At 42.4% G+C, this 14,719-nt stretch overlaps 1 protein-coding gene and 1 pseudogene across 9 annotated transcripts in view; one reads left to right on the forward strand and one right to left on the reverse strand.

Annotated features, from left to right (window-relative positions):
• ERC2 (ELKS/RAB6-interacting/CAST family member 2) overlaps positions 1 to 14,719 on the reverse strand; it is a 977,487-nt gene that overhangs the window by 919,709 nt on the left and 43,059 nt on the right. The gene's annotated exons all lie outside the window — the stretch shown is intronic.
• LOC113918814 lies at positions 3,920 to 4,379 on the forward strand (annotated as a pseudogene).

The raw sequence follows: 14,719 nt of genomic DNA on the forward strand, positions 1-14,719 counted from the left end.
GCTCAGGCAACACCCTGGAATGAAACTCTGAGTAGATACCCCCTGAGCCTCAGTTTCCCTCTCTACAAAATGAGAATAATACCCACACGAGATATCATTCATCAGTAGTCATCTCCCAAACTCCCTGCTCTCCCATCATGCCGTCCTTCACTTTGGAGCCTTTGCAGACACGATTCCTGCACTGCCAGCTACCCCCTCCTTGTTGACCTCGTTAAACCCTACTCTCTGTCTTCACATTGTAGCTCAAATGTCACCTCTGCTGGGAAGACTTCCTGACCAGCCCCCAAGGCAAATCCAAATGAGGTTCCTGCATTTATACTGCTCATAGCATGCTGAGCATCCTTCAGAGCATCACATATTTTATAATGATGTATTTTTGTGCAAGTAAAGGAATAATGTCCACCTTACCCCACTAGTCTTGGTGGGCCACAGATTCCAGTCCTCAACTCATGACCGTAACCTCAACAGCTCCCCAGCACTTCACCCTAACAGATGTTAATGTGGGTTGAGCTACCTTACTCTGTACCAGCCTCTGCTTCAGCATTTTACAAGATTCAGTTAATTTCATCTTCACACTGTTTTACAAGATAGGTGCCATTATTATCCCTATTTTATGAATGAGAAACTGAAGCACAGAGAGACTAAGTTCCTTGCCCAAGGAGTCACAACTGGAGGCCCCTAGTGGAAGAAACAAGATTTGAACCCAAGTCATCTGGGTTAAGAAAGGGGAAAAGGCACAATGCGGGACTACCGGGGTTCCCTGGAGATTCTTTTCTTTCTTGCTTCCTTCCCTCCATCCTTCTCTCCTTGCTTCCCTCCTTCCTTCCCTTCCCTCCTTCTCTCTCTCTCTCTCTCTCACACACACACACTTTATAGTGGTCACAAAGCCGGGGCAGCCATAGCTCCTTTATTGTATTTGCATGGTAGATACCTTAGTTCATGCTCATTCTTTGAAAACAAATGTACTAACAAGTCCCTGCTCCGATGGAGGCATTCTAGAAATATTTGAGGAACAGACTCGACGTACCTATTACCCGACAGGTAACAAGGGAATAAGCAAACAAGGAAACTGGTTAAATGCGCGACAGAACTAAATGGGGTGGTGAGGTAGGGCTGGCAGGCTCCTTCACACACCGTCAGGAAGGCGGGCCTCTCTGAGGAGGTGCCGTCGAGCTAGAACCTGGGGGGACAGAAGCCCGCTCTTCCTGCGGGAGGCGTGGGTTAAGGTAGGAGAAGCAATGCAGGCAGAGGCCCCAAGCACCACTGGGCGGCCATGCCCGAGAAGCAAGGGCCATGGGTGTGACGGTCACTGAGGGACAGAAGGGACGGGAACAGGATAAAGCGCGCGGGCCAGCCACATCGCACCTCCGGATTCACGAGCTTCTCCAGCCATGTGATGTACCAATCAAGTCACCAAAATCTTTGCCAGCGGGTTCAAATACCCTTCGCAGCGCTCTGATGCCTGCCAGCGGAGAGGAGGCGCGGGGGCTCGGCGGCCAGGACCCACCAGCTTTTGCTCATTGGTCCAGAGGCTGGCACGTGACCCCAGCACATCCAATTCATGGCCAGCCCGCAACGCAGGACAGCGCCTAGTGCGAGCCTCCGGCTCACCCAGGGGGCGTGGCATTTAGAGGAGCCCGTCAGATTCCGCAGGGACCTTAACCCGGACAGTGAAAAGAACAAACCAGTTAGAGGTGAGGGGAAACGTGCGCGGGGACCGAAAAGTAACTGTGGAGAAGATAGGTTAATAACAGAGCCCGAGTAAATATTTAAAACCCTTATTCCTCTGCCTCTAGTGTGGCCATGTGTTCTCAACTCCAAGCCCCAGCTAGACCTTGGTTCTTATCATCAGATTTCTGGAAGAATCTAGCCCTCTTAACACCATTTGAGTAATAATATCATTATTAAACACTTACTCTGTGCTTTGCGTTAGGGGCTTTCCATGCTAATTCACATTGTCTTCACCAGCACGTACTGAAGCAAGAATCACCATCCCCGTGCTTACACCTGAAGAGGCATCTTCCAGAAGTTGAGTTACTTACCCAAAGTCGTAATAAAGCTATAATGGGCAGACCTGGGACTTCAAAAGTCTGTACTATTACCCACTATGATTAACTGATTCTTATTTTTTTAAAACAGAGCCTCATTTACTCGAGTTGGTCTGAGTGAGGCTCTGTTCCCTATAGATGGAACAGAATATCCTTTTCAAGTGTCTAAGTATCTATCAGTGCCTGTAATTAGAGTGATGTATTTTTAAAAAATTATGTGCAAAGCTGTATCCAAAATGTCAAATTTCAGGATATATATAGAGCAAACTGATTTTATGTCCATGTGATATAGAATATAAATTTAGTAAATGAACTTTGGTGAAAGATTTAAAGACAGGTAATAAAGCATGCACACATTAAATGTACCATGCAATGTGATACAGAAATATCAAGCCATATGAATAAATTAACAAAATTACTCCATAGACAGCTCTTCCCATACTTTAGTCCTCTAGTAATAATGACTAACATTTACTGGACACTTACCATGTGCCAAGCTTCATGCTAAGCACTCCATGTATATTATCTCATTTAAACCTCACTATTGGGAAAATAGAAACTCAAAGAGAGACCAAGTGGCTGATCTTGATTTTAGAGGCAAAATTTAAATGCAGGTATATCCGCCTCTGGAAGACTTCTCCTTGACTACTTGAAGCAATTAACACACCTCAGTCAGAGCATCTATCATATACTATGTTGTGATGGTTTATTTGAAGATCTGTCCTCCACTACAAATCCGCCTTTGAAGAATTTATGGACTCTCCTATTCAACTCTGTCTCCTCTTTGCTTAAAATAGAATAGGAATATAATATTAATACAAAGCAATCAGCTCATCTATTTTTAAAACAAAACTTAGGCCAATAATCACTCCTGCTGACTCTAGGCTATTGGGGAAATTTTGCAAGGCACTGAACTATCACAGAAAATAAAATCAGAATCCAGAAAACTAAACTTCATTTTAGATACAAAAATCGAACTGCAGTCAGTCTCCACACAGGAGACTGCTAAGTTCTTCAGCTTCTTATTTAAAAGATTGATTTGCTACAACTCTGTGCCACTCAGAGAAAAGGGAAAAAAACTGAGCATCTCTGAAAATTTATCATAAAAATTATCTGTAAATAACAAGAAAGATGTTGAAATATTAACGCCTCCTCCATGAGCACATCAAAATGCTCCCTCAGCCACCTTCCATCTGCTTGCCCGCCTCTTCCAACGTGAGCACAACCACGCTCCGTTTTCAGCTTATTTGATGTCTAAAAAGATTAAGCCAAAAATTGTTTCAGCGTGCTGGAAAGTATAATCCTCACATTTCAGACACATTTGGACATCCTAATTTAAAATATCGTGGAAAAATAGCATACTTGTGGGTTGTTCCTTGCCATATTTTAAATGCATCCCTGTAAAATTTATTTCTCTATTAAAATCATGGGCATAAACTTAACTTCTAAATGGAAGTAACAACAGCAACAACAATAATAAGAACAGCTAACACTGATATAACCTTGCTCTAAGCACTTTATGGTCATTCATTTAACAATCCTGTGATGGTCCTATTCCTAGCTCCATTTTACAGAGTAGAAAACAGGCCGAGGAGCATTCAGTGACTTGTTCAAGGTCACACGGCTGATTGTAGCAGAGTCATTGCTTGAAACCAGGGGTCTTGACTCCACATACTATGTTCTTACCCACTGCATCAATCTGCCCAGGAGGTGTTAGCCATTACCTAGCTTTAATCCTTTCCTTTCCAATATCTTTTGTCATTGTCATATTGCAGCAGATAAAAAGCTGGATTGTGAGTGTAGTGGGTTGAACAGTGGCCTCAAAAAAGATATGTCTAAGTCCTAGGGAAAGCAGCAGCATCAGATACAAGATGGCGGCCAGCAGGAGGCTGATGAAGGAGCTTGAAGAAATCCACAAATGTGGAATGAAAAACCATAACATCCAGGTTGATGAAGCTAATTTATTGACTTGGCAAGGGCTTATTGTTCCTGACAACCCTCCATATGATAAGGGGCCTTCAGAATCGAAATCAACTTTCCAGCAGAGTACCCATTCAAACCACTGAAGATCACATTTAAAACAAAGACCTATCACCCGAATATCAATGAGGGGCAGGTCTGTCTGCCAGTAATTAGTGCTGAAAAACTGGAAGCCGGCAACCAAAACCGACCAAGTAATCCAGTCCCTCATAGCACTGGTGAACGACTCCCAGCCCAAGCACCCACTTCGGGCTGAGCTAGCTGAAGAATACTCTAAAGACCGTAAAAAATTTCTGTAAGAACGCTGAAGAGTTTACAAGGAAATACAGGGAGAAGCAACCTGTGGACTAAACTCTGCCGTGACCGATTCCAACGAGTGTGAGCGGAGACCCCGAGCAACGCACTCAGACACCCCGAAAAGCAGGACTCTGTGGAAAATTGACACGTGCCACCGCCTGGCGTTTGCTTGTGGCAGTTACTAACTTTGTACAGTTTTCTTAATCAAAAGTGGTCTAGGTAATCTGTAAAGAAAGAATTAAAAATTTAAGATGTTTAAAAAAAAAAAAGATATGTCTAAGTCCTTACCCCCTGAATCTGTGAATGTGACCTTATTTGGAAAAAGAGTCTTTGCAGATATAATTAAAGTTATAGATCTTGAGATGAGATCTTCCCGGATTTAGGGCAGCCCTAAATCCAAAGACAAGTGTCCTCATAAGAGGAAGACAGACAGAGATTTGAGACACAGAGACAAGGGGGAGAAGGTAATGCGAAGTCAGAGGCAAAGACTGAGTGATGTGTCTACAAGCCAAGGAATGCCAAGGGTTACTGGCAGCCAACAGAAGCTAAGAGAAAGGCAAGGAATGTATTCTCCCTCCGAGCCTCCAGAAGGAATCAACCCTGCATACACCTTGATTTCGGACTTCTGGTTCCCACAGCTGTGAGAGAATAAATTTCTGCTGTGAAATTTAGCCACCTAGTTAGTGGTAATTTATTACAGCAGCCCCAGGAAGCTAATACAGTGAGTCTTGTGCCCAAAAACCCTGAATAGAAATCACATCCTCACTTTATAGTCAGGGAAACTGAGGTTCAAAATGAGGAATTCATTAATATGCTGTCACTCACACAACAGGTTTGTGGTAGAGCCAAGCCAGGCTCTCAGCTCCATGCTGGTCTCCCAATTCCTGGGCCAGCATCCTCTTGTTAACCCACCTCTTCCAGAGACAGAAGTATATATGCACTTTGGAACCTGACCACCTACGTTGGTGTCCTTGTTCTGCCATTTGCTAGCTATGTGCCTCTGTGTTCTCATCTGCAAAATGAGAATGGAAATGACAACTACCTCACTATGTTATTTTGGGGAACAAGGGAGTCAATATATGTGACTGGTATGCAGTAGCTCCCAATAAATATGAGTTATTACTATTATGTTATTCTAATACCTATTTAGCTATTGATAAAGGGCAAATTATAAAATCAAGAATATGGGAGTGCCTAGGGGGAAAAAAAAAACCTGATAGACACATTAGCAGGGTTTATCATTATGTGTGGAAATTTGTGACAAAACTTATTTCCCAATTTCTTATGAAGGTGTTAGACATCAAAAGGTAATGTCCATCATCCTTGACTTACACCTCTCCAACAGTCTTTATTGGCCCCTCTCCCAAAAAGGAGTGCCAATATGACTGACCAGTGACCAGGACATTGACTGGAATGTGGATGCTAGCAAAAGGAACACAGCCATGCCCCACATCCTCTTTTCCACTTGTGCACCCCCAAAAGAGCAAGCGGCCCCACACCTCCCATCTGCTTCCTGCTCTCCCACGATGACCACTCCTGAAAACACAGCCTTCTTAGGCAGTTCTGCCATCCACCCAACAGTTCTGACATCCACACAACTTTCCAGCTATGGGGACCAGTAAAGCAGGCAGGGCCTTTCCCTGTCTGGACGGACAGGGCCCTGCCCATCTTCCTTTACCCTTTCACTTCTGGGTATCCATGTGGTAAGCACAGCAGAACCCCCTCCTCTTGCTAACCTTGATTTCCCCCTGAACATGGTGGCTACATGGAGTCAACAAGCAGCAGGCATGGCCATCTAGAGGTCTAATGGGGAGGGAACGGCAAGCTCTCTCACTAGTCAAAAAAAAATCCCTGCATGGAGGGATACTGAGCCTATCCTTGGGGATTAATAAAGCCATACCATGTTTCTCTTTTGACTGCTGGGCTGTAGGTATATATCCCTTTTTGGTCAGACCCTGGATAGAGGCAGAAAGAACAGTAGCATTCAGACACCAAAACCCCACCCAAACTCCTAACAACTTCGTATTACCTTCTGGTGGAAGTGTACAATAAGCTCAATTTTTTTCAAATAATGTTCATTATAAAGTGTACTCCAGTGTATTGAACTTCCTATTAGTCATCTGAAAGATAATGCACATTTGAAGAATACCAAGAAAATGAAACACTTGGGGAAATTAAAGCCATTTCTCCCCCAAATCAAATAACCATCAATTTTTTGTAATGGTTATCCTGTTTTAATTATAGCACTGCATCTACACACACATGCACACACACAAATACACACTACACCCCTTGTCATATCTATCCCAATATAAAATCCAAGCCAGCTGCTGGAATGAAGCTATACTATTGGAATCAACAGTGTCCTTAGGAAACATAGGGCTGGGATGCTGATTTCATCACAATTCTATCTGCCTGTACTTTTTCCAGGAAGTTCAAGAACCATGAGCAGCTGTAGAAATCCAAGTCATCAGAAAAGCAAACAAAGGCAGCTCCTCTCCTGCAAAGCAAATTCCCTAAAAGGGCCTCAGCATCTGCCTTCCTCGCATAGAGGGTGAGACCTTAATCTATGGTGAATTTTTAATACTTTTCTCTTCCTTTTTGTTCCAGTCATTTGGGAAACATGATTGATCCCTTTTACTCCAGGCCAGGCACCAGACTTCCACCATCACCCATAATCATGTCAATTGCCTTTGACGTTCAAGAATTAACCAATGCCTGACACACTTTGCCCATTTCTCATTCCCCAAATATCAAAAGGAGGTCCTTTCCCATTTCCAAGACTGGGTGGGTGGCTGATAAACTCCTACAGGCCAGGAGTATTAAGATGATGCCACCACCCCTCTCACAGTAGGGTCAGGATTTTCATCCAAGTCTCTGAGATCCAAAGATGCTCATATCTTATTAACATCTTGAATTTGAAAATGTTCTCCATTCAACCTTCAGACTAAGAATGTATACCTGTCAACCAAGGTGTGGCCTAGAGGAACCTGGAGAGACAACGTCCCAGCTAAGGTAAGCAACAACTATTTAACTCCAGCTCACTGGGTTCAGGGCTACCAGACATGCCCAGTGTTGAAAAAATTCAGAAAGCCAGGTTTTACATGAATTCTCCCAGTTTTATAAGGCTGGCAACTAGTTCCCAAGGTCACACAGCCAAATTATGGCAGAGTGAGGACTAGATCCGGGCCTCCTGACTTCACAAAGCCCAAGAGGTCTTCGCTCTGTATATACTTGTGCATTTTACTCAACATCTATTTATTAAACAATTACTATATTCAGGGATATTATTTTAATAAGTAGATGGATGGATGGAGAGGCAGCCAGATATTTATTAAGGAACTAAAGAAGAAAGCAAAAGAAGGAGAAGAAAGCAAAACATAATTCCCAAGTTTACAATATACCTTTTTAAAAAACAGATACATGGGGCGGCTGGGTGGCTCAGTCAGTTAAGTGTCTGCCTTCAGCTCAGGTCATGATCCCAGAGTCCCACAGTCCCAGGATCAAGCCCAGCATCAGGCTCCCTGCTTAGCAGGGAGTCTGCTTCTCCCTTCACCCCTCACCCGGCTCATGCTCTCTCTCTCTCTCAAATAAATAAATGAAATCTTTTTTAAAAAAACCTGATATACAACATTTAACTCATAACTATCATTTTCCTCCCTACAATAACTTTATTTGCAATTGATATTGAATAGGAAATAGATCACATAGTCTGAAATCTAAAAGTAAGGCAAACACAGAAATTCGGTTTAAGCCAGAGCATCTTCCACTAAAAAAACCATGACTAAGGAAGCACTGTAGCTTGAATCCACAGGTAAAACCTCTTCTTGGATTATTTAAGAACAACCTCTTTACTCCTCTGCACTCTTGGGAGCACAGGGTATATTTCTGCAGTGTTTCTATCAGGATAGTAATTAGTATAGCTGAGAAATGCCATCAACAGCAAAAGTAAAATTAGCCTTTACTTGTAAAATGTCTCCTGGGACATGCTGGTGGTTCCTGTCTCCACCGAGCCAAGTATTGGGCTTGCTGTGTCGTCCCACAGCAAGCAAACTGCCCCATCAGCAGCACCTGAATAAAACCACCAACACATCATACTGACCACCAACATGTCTTCCTTTGCCTATTTTTTTTTTAAGATTCACCTATTTATGGAGAGAGAGAGAGAGAGCACAGGAGAGAAGGACAGAGGGAGAGAAAGAGAGAGAATCTCAGACTCCCCGTTGAGCATGGAGCCCAACGTGGGGCTAACTCTCACAACCCTAGATCATGAACTGAGCCCGAAACTAAGAGTTGGACGCTTAAACAACTGCACCACCCAGGCACCCCTTCCTTTGCCTATTTCAACCACACCTGCCACATCCTACCCACATGGTCCCATCAAATTGCACACATGACTCTTTTGCCACCGGGGTACTCCTAATTTCCCTGAAAATTTAGCTTAGACCTGCGGCATGTGTCAGCCAACATGAGCCTTTGAGACAATTTTATTCAATGTAGTGATGCAAAAGGGAAACTGGGACTCAGCGACAGGAGGTGATTTGGCCAACATCACATCCTCTTTTGCATCAAAGTGAAATCTAAGGTAATTCCTAGTCTGGAGCATTCTCTTTTCACTAAACCAAGCAATCTCCTTAGGTTTAATCTTCTTTTACTCCATACCTTGTCTCTTTATCTGGACCTTTCCTGACCAGCTCTTCCCTGGGTTTGAGGAAACCTCGCCACCCACCCACAGCTGAACTCCTCTTCTCCCTCCCCTTTCAGACTTTGTTTCACCAATAACCCTTTTTCTACTGGCCCATTCCCTGCATGGTAAGAATATGGTCAAATGTGTCACATATTGGTGAGAGGAGATTCCCCAAACTCTGCATCCCTCCAGTTACCATTTTCAAAGCCAAGCTACCTGCAGAAAAAATATAAAAAATCAACATTACCACTTCTAACCCACTGCAGCCCAGTATGTACCCTCACCACCTCCATAATGTTCTAGCAGAGGCCACAAGACAGCCAATTCCACCGAACCCACATCCCTACTTAGCATCACCACTTGGATGAATGGGGCTTTGCAACAAAACATGATCAAGAACAAACTCCTGATCTCCCCGCATACTAAGCCTGTTTGGCCTCAGCCTTCCCCAGTGGCTCAAGCCCAAAACTTGACTCCTTTTGTTTTCCCCACAAGAATGGAAGCTCCATACAGGCAGGAAATTTTGTCTATTACTTATACTCTCAGCACCTAGCCCAGCACATGGTAGAAGTTTCATATTTGTTGACTTGATCCATTTCAGCCATTCAGTCATCATCTTGCTTGACCCTCTTGGGGGACACCAATGACACCTCCAGTGGAAAATGGGTAAACACATATAAGGCCAATGGAGAGGTTTGGGTTAGAGAACTTTGTTTGAGAGATCATTCCTTTGGTACAAACTGTTAAAGTGTCATTCTAAGAGTTTTAGTTGGCCAGAGATTATGTAGCAGATTGAATCAGCAGACAAAGATTATCAAAACAGGCCAAAGTTTACAAAAATCAATCAATCAAACACCTCTTATGAGTCCTCAGGTTTCTAGCTGGTTGGATTAATGTGTGGAATTATCTAGACCTGGAAGCCATGTGACCTTTTCTGGGCAACTTGAGAATCTGCCTTTTCTGAGGGTTCAGACAACAGCTTTTACTGGGAAGTCATCCTCATCTTTTTTCTCTATTACTCCCTATAGTGATACAAAACTTTACAGTTTCTATCTCATGCTGCAGAAAATACTTCAATTCAGCCTACCAGAAAAATGTAATGTGATTCTTCCTTTTTTTTTTTTTTTTTTTTAAGCATGAGAAGTCTGGCTATGGCCCAAAATTTTCCTGAGCAGCCATCTGCAATACAACATGAACTGGCTTGGATTCAGCTAAAAGGGTCAATGCCTTGGTCAAGAAAACTCTCCCAGCCACCCCTGAGAACAGGACAACAACAACAACAACAAAACTGTTCCCAAAATTGTGATATGGTATTTCCTTGGCATATAACAATACTTACACATCTAACAATGACATTTTGGAGATGGCATCTCTCTCTCTCTCTCTCTCTCTCACACACACACACACATACACATTAATAATAGAAAAGGGATGTCAAAGAATCAAGCCAAGGAAAATTAAGCTCTTTGCAACCCAACAGATCCATAGCTTCTGCTGGGTTCATAAGCACCTTTCCCTTTTGACCTTTAGCATATTGACAGAGGAGCTCTTAAAGTCATCCTTCTGCTGTACCATGGCAGAGGACATCACAGAGCCAGGAACATATAGGAAAAATCATAGAAACAAAATACAGTTTGTCCCAATATATGCCTCTGTACCTATTAAGCACCATAATAACATCTCTTAATTCAGAAAAAATAAAAAAGTGATCTCTAAGGGCCAAATTCTCCTTCTCCTCTTTAGATAGAAGTGCAATACTTGGGCCACTACTTTTGCCCTACCTCCATATCTATGCTTTATGAAATAAATCTCTAGTCACCTAGTTCCTCTTGGCCATTCCCTTCATTGAGAACTTGGACCCCCTATGACCGACCCCTGCTCCCACCTACCATTTTAAATAGTTGTCCATCCTCAGGGACTATCTCTAATGCCACCTTCCCTATATAAAGTCTTCCTTCATCTCTTCCTTATCTGGGCTCCTAAATCAATTTAATTATATCTTTTAATGGCAGGAACACATTTCTTCCTTTTTTATGGGCCTTTTTTTACAGGATTTTTATGAGACAGCATTTTCTCTGCTGGACTAGGTTCTCATGGCAGGAGCTGGAATCTCCTCATTTTTCTAACCATAAAGCTTCTAAACAGAGAGCCCTGAATATTCATGGCTCTATCAGTCAAGATGCATTGGGCTATTAGTAACAAAGCCTGAACTCAAACTGGCTTATACAAATTGCAGGAAAATCGGAGATGGGGCAATCTTCAGATATGGCTCTGATTCCATTTCTCTGCCATTCTTTTAGCACTCTACTTCCCCATGTGATACCTTTGTTCTCAGATTGGTTTCCCTCATGGTTATCATCATCTATTATTTGGATATTTACTCATGTTGGCATGGTGCTAAATATTTTTTACATGAACTCCCTCATTTAATCCAATTAAACTTAAGTCCAATTAAATTTACTCCACTAGCAGTAAATTTACCCCTAAAGCAGGTACTATTATTACACTTATTTCACAAGTGGGGAAACAGTTTCAGAAAGATAAAGTTGCCTGAAGTCCCACAGTTGGAAATGGAACCCAAGTAATCCACCTCCAAAGCTGGTACTCTCAACCACTGTCAAAGACAGTCAAGCAAGACCCAAGAAGGCAGGCCCCACTAAGGCCACATTACCAGTCTGCTCACAGAAACTCTAATCAGACAGCATATCAGATACAAAGGGTAAAACTGGGGCTGCCAGATTATGATAAACAGCATTTAGGAATGTCACTCCATATCCCACAGTAAGGGCAGGAAACACCTAATAGGTATTAAGAAGGTGGTCAAGACTGGTACCAAGTTGAGACTTTCTCACTGAAGTTCATCAGAAAAACTAGATGAGATTTGGAAAGGCAATGACTTTCTCATTGTAAAGCCCAGTGGCTTAGGCCTCTGAGTTGTGTAATGCAGAGTCCACACCTATCCTAAGATCACCTTGTGTACACACGGCTGACCACTCCATACTCCAATCAGGGCTGACTAACTGGAGACCAAATTTGGAGTTAGTCTGGCTGGGCTCAACTCCGGCTCTGCCACTTACTAACTGTAACCTTGGACAAGTTATCTCTCTTTTAGCCCTGCCTTACTCACAAATGAAATAGTGATAGTTTTTTAACAATTTTATTTATTTATTTGTCAGAGAGACAGAGAGACAGAGCACAAGCAGGGGGAGTGGCAGGCTCCTGCTGAGCAAGATGCCCAAGGCAGGACTCGATCCCAGGACCCTAGTATCATGACCTGAACCAAAGGCAGACACTTAACCCACTGAGCCACCCAGGCATCCTGAAATAGTGATATTATTAACAGTACCTACTTCACAGGGTCATCATGAGGATTAAATGAGATACCATATGTGAGCCCATCAGCACAGTGTTTGAAATATCATTATTTCATTTAGGGTATACGTAGGAAGTGCTTTACGAGCTATACTGATCATTTTTATTCTTATCAAGGGAACATATTGTAGTCAGGTGGGTGTGCTAGATGGGAAAGTGATTCACAGACTCACATGCTTGCCTGAGAAAGGCAGGAGCCCAGGCTTTCTCCAACTCCCCCTCCCCAACCCCTTCCAGAAGCCCTACACTATCTGGGTGTTGGAAAGATGCTGTGCCCACTCTCCTGGACTCTGGCTAGGCTTCTATAGAAGAGAGAAAGCTCACATCAAGGGCTCTTCTCAGAAAGAGAATTGAGCAAGTTCTTCCTTCCCAAATTTCATGCTCACGTAAAGTTCCAAGATAGAGTGAACTATCAAGGTACATCACTGCTATTCCTTAGTTATGATCTACATAGAAAAAAAAATGGGTCTCTAATGATTTTCACAAGGTAGTAAGGGTATCTTACACCCTACAGTCTTCTTCAGCCCTTAGTCTTACGGGGAGCACAGTAGGTACCCAATTACCCTTACTTGGTAACTTCCAAAACTCTTTTTCTCCTTGCACTATCACAAATGCCTACAGCATAACTTAGTTTGCAGTGTTCAATTTTACTTATAATCACACAAAAAAAAAGTGAAATAGAATTATCTGCAGTGAAGTGGAAATTTTGGCACCCCAAGACAAACATAATGAACCAAAAGTCCTTAATGAAAATGTAAACATATACTTCAGTATGACACCCAACACCAGGCAAACTCTTCCAGCATAACTTATTCCTGAGTGTGGACTAAAATTTGTCACCTCTAGGATATTGTACTTGAATATGTTTAGTGAATGTGGTGCTGTCCATCTATCTGTTTCCACCCTACCAATGTACACACCCTTTAACTATCATCAAAATCCTGGCACATGTCCCCTACTTCTCAGCAAAAATTGAAGAGCAGTGAGCTGAAGACATGTCTCACATTACCAAGAGCTCATTCATTTCATTAACGACCAGGAACTACTTACTCCTAATACATGTGCAATATATAATATTAAGTGGCAATATCTAGACAGAGGTTTTACCTAAATGTCCTCAGATGCCCTTGGGGTTAGAGTGGGGATAAGGAAGTGAAATGCTGTGCACAATTCAGGTTATACACATTTTTCTACAGAAGATGTAAAAGTTTTCATTGGCTTCTAAAAGGGTACGTGGCTCCCCAAAGTTAAAAACAACAAACAGAATTTTAAAAAATTTGAGAAAGCAAACTTTATTATTTGCCACATTTCTAAATTTGAGCAATTTCTAAATTTGGTCATCATGTGCACTGTCTAACTCTCCATCTCATATATTTACTTATTTCTCTGGTTCCAAAATTCTTTGAGAACTTTTATATTACTTCACATGGATATTTCAGAAATCTCACCCAAGGGACGAATCAGTGAATTTTCATTTTTTTTCAACTCCTTTTTAGATAATATATGCTCAGGAGACAATACTTTTTAGAACTCAAGCTAACTGTTATAACTTAAAATAGAAGATGCCAGATTATAACACGCCTAGTTCTAAAAGTTTATAACTGGCATCATAGTCTCATCCACTTTGGAGACCCAATTCTCCAATAAGACTAAAGGAGCTTATGAAAAGTGGAGAATTTTAAGACTAAAGGAGTTTGTGAAAAGCGGAGAATTTTTTAAAGTTCCATAAAGGATGTGATCTGACATTATATAAAGAAATTACATGGGTCCACTAAGATAATACAGCATGAATTGATCCTGGTGTCAGTTAATACCACTTATAGAATTTCTCCAATGGGCATAATCAGAGGTAAGGACTGACAACGTGGGTGTGAAGGTCAGGAGATCCCAAAAGGCTACTGGCGTTGCTGTTGAAACAGCTGTCTACAGATAGAGGTGATAGTAGTTAACTTTCTTTGGTTGTGGTCTTTTTTTTTTTTTAAACAATTTTTATTTATTTATTTTTTAAAGATTTTATTTATTTATTCATGAGAGACAGAGAGAGAGAGAGAGGCAGAGGGAGAAGCAGGCTCCCCACCGAGCAGGGAGCCCGATGCGGGACTCGATCCCAGGACTCTGGGATCATGACCCGAGCCGAAGGCAGACGCTCAAACATCTGAGCCACCCAGGCGCCCTGGTTGTGGTCTTCTTAAAAACTGAAATAAGGTAAGCTCCCATTTATGTGTTGCACAAAGGTATTTCCCAGTAAGGGCTGTCCTTTCCTCCTTACCACCTGATCCTCGTGCTTCCTCCTTGGAGAATCTGCCATCATGCCCCTTTCTCAGAAAGAGGGCTT

The sequence above is a fragment of the Zalophus californianus genome, chromosome 1 (genome assembly GCF_009762305.2).
Source record: "Zalophus californianus isolate mZalCal1 chromosome 1, mZalCal1.pri.v2, whole genome shotgun sequence".
Lineage (NCBI taxonomy): Eukaryota > Metazoa > Chordata > Mammalia > Carnivora > Otariidae > Zalophus > Zalophus californianus.